Below are 3140 nucleotides of genomic sequence, written 5' to 3'. Positions count from 1 at the left end.
GGTTGATCACGCAGAGAATCGCTGAGCGTCATGTGAGTGCGTGTGTAAAAGCAGCAGGATATATATTTTAGTTCTGCTGAGCCAAATAAGACAGGTCAGGGTGAAGAAGTGACAAAACGGAAAAGTTATGACAAATCAGACTATAAGGCAAAAAGAAAGTGCAGCTTTATGGTTTCATGGACAAAAGAATTTCTGTGGCTGCAATATGACGAGCTAAATAACCAGGGCTGCACATAAGTGGTCCGCAGGTGCGCATTCGCTGTCAAAATAAAAACGCGCACAAGATAAGAAGTTGCAACTCGTGTTTGCGTACATAAGATTTTCAGGAGGAGGACAGACATTTGTTTAGAACTCTTAAAGATGTCGAAGAAGCTCCTTTAAGCAATTACTGTGATGTTCCTCCACCTCCAAAAAAATGTCAGAAGGAGTCCGAACCACAAAAGAAGCACGTATTCTCGGAAAAGTGGTTGCAGGAGGTGAGCTGGCTTCAAACAAATGATGAACGCACAGAGAGGTGGTGCAGAATGTGCCGTGAAAATTTAATAAATGACAAATTAATAAAAAGGCATGAACATTTTTTTTTGTATCGAAAAAATATCGAACCGTTACACCAAAGTATCGAACCGAACCGAACCGTGAATTTTGTGTATCGTTGCACCCCTAGTATATATATATATATATACACACACACGTATATATATATATATATACACACACACACACACAAGTATATATATATATACACACACACACACACACACACACACACGTATATATATATACATATATACACACACACACACACACGTATATATATATATATACACACACACACACACACACACACATATATATATATACACACACACACACACATATATATATATATATACACACACACACACACATATATATATATATACACACATACATACACACACGTATATATATATATACACACATACACACGTATATATATATATATACACACACACACACACACATATATATATATATATACACACACACACACACATATATATATATATACACACATACACACACACACATATATATATATATATACACACACACACACACATATATATATATATACACACATACATACACACACGTATATATATATATACACACATACACACGTATATATATATATACACACATACATACACACACGTATATATATATATACACACACACACACACACACACGTATATATATATATATATATATATATATATATATATATATATATATATAAAATAAAAGCTATACTATACGCTTCTTCTGGGCTATATTCTCAGCAGCATATTAAACACATCAGGTCCCCATAAGGAGAATCATGTGCTTACGGCTTTCTAAATGACTTGGGTAAAGTTTGTAGCATGCCTGCTTGTTGTTTTTGCCTGCTTCCACTTGTCTTTGCACTAGGATGATGTCGGAGTAAATGTGCAGTCATATTCGTTGTGTTCCCACTAGTGCTGTCAGCGTTAATCTGAAATGAGGTTAACGCTACAACACGGCAAATCTCCGTTAACAAGTGCGTGGGGCTGGACAGCCAATGTCACATGAAAACCAAAATAGTTCCAAACGCCAGATCTGAATTAGGGTGGGGGAGGTTCAATTTGCCATGTTGCAAGGAGAGCTTAACTTCTGTCTCGCTAGCTTGCCCTGCGCTCAGTGAATCTGTGTTCGACTACTCCGCCTAGGCTGCACTGTCGAGCGCGGATCCACTGACCGCTCAACACAGACAGCACCGTCAGAAGGAAAGTTGATAAAATAAATTAAAAATGTTGTATTGTTTGATACATATGCATACCGAAAGCACTGTATCGAACGGTTCAATATCAATACGAGTATCGTTGCACCCCTAATATATATATATATATATATATATATATATATATATATATGTGTGTGTGTGTGTGTGTGTATATATCTCTATCTCTCTCTCTCTCTATATATATATCCCTAGATAGAGAGATAGATATACATCTATAGAGATACATCTATAGAGATATCTATAGAGAGAGAGATTTAAAAATTCTGCTGTTCTAATTAAGTTTTAGCCAAAGACTAAAAAAAAAAAGTTGTATTGTTACAATAAATCACAAGTGTCTGTGTGTTACATAAAAGTTTTGCCTTCAAATAATCCAGTAATCCACAGTTAGAGCGTCTGTAGTGAGTAATCCATTACAAATGTTATTCCTTAAGCTCTTTAATTGAAATACTTCACCCTAAAAAATGTTTTTTGTAATTTACTTTTACAAAAACTAATAAGACACCAAATAACAGTCATTTACTTCCATTCCTAAAGAAAATAATTTTCTTAGAGGTTGAATATTGTGCTTCACTAATTTCTCACACTGTGCCAGGTAAACTTTAGTAATATAACATGACTTCCGTTTGTTATTTGCCTGAAATACAGAAATACTTTAGTTATAGGCAAATATGGCAGAATTTAAAAAAGAAAAGAAAAAGTATTTGTATTTATGATAGGTTTACGATGGTTGTGCGGAAGAGCAGAGCAACAGCTGCTCAAATATGCAGAACCACACCACAGTCAAAGCCACTTACATACCATTTTTTTCTCCATTCTGATGCTCTGTTTGGAGTCCAGCAGGTTGTCTTGATGTCCCTAAACATGCAGAGTTGCTGCCATGTGAGTGGCTGATTAGGCATTTCTTTTAATGAGCAGCACAACAGCTGTAGCCAGAGAAGATCATCCTTGTGGTGTGATCATCCTCATGTACCAGTCAGCATGGCCTTAGTCTCTAAAGTGACTTTGAGTTTATTCTTAGTTTTACAGACACAAAAGGTGGATTTTCATTGCTTTATTAAACATAATTTATGTTTTCCCTTCTAAATCAAGCATTCAAGCACAAAACAAATCAATGCCTTCAGACAAAACCAAAGATCAAGTGGACGATCGTCTCACATTTCCCATAACACAGAATAAATCTAATTCAATCACAATGTTGATTCTTTGTGTTTAAAATTAATAAAAATGAGTAACACATCTGCGGGCTGAAACCCACTCGGGCCACAATTCTGGTTACATTTGGTAACAGAATAACTTTTTATAAAAGATTTATAAAAGATTAAAAACTAACTGTGC

This window comes from Neolamprologus brichardi, chromosome 23 (genome assembly GCF_056152115.1).
Source record: "Neolamprologus brichardi isolate AB-2024 chromosome 23, ASM5615211v1, whole genome shotgun sequence".
NCBI classification, from domain to species: Eukaryota; Metazoa; Chordata; class Actinopteri; order Cichliformes; family Cichlidae; genus Neolamprologus; species Neolamprologus brichardi.
Note: the sequence above shows the minus strand (reverse complement) of the source record.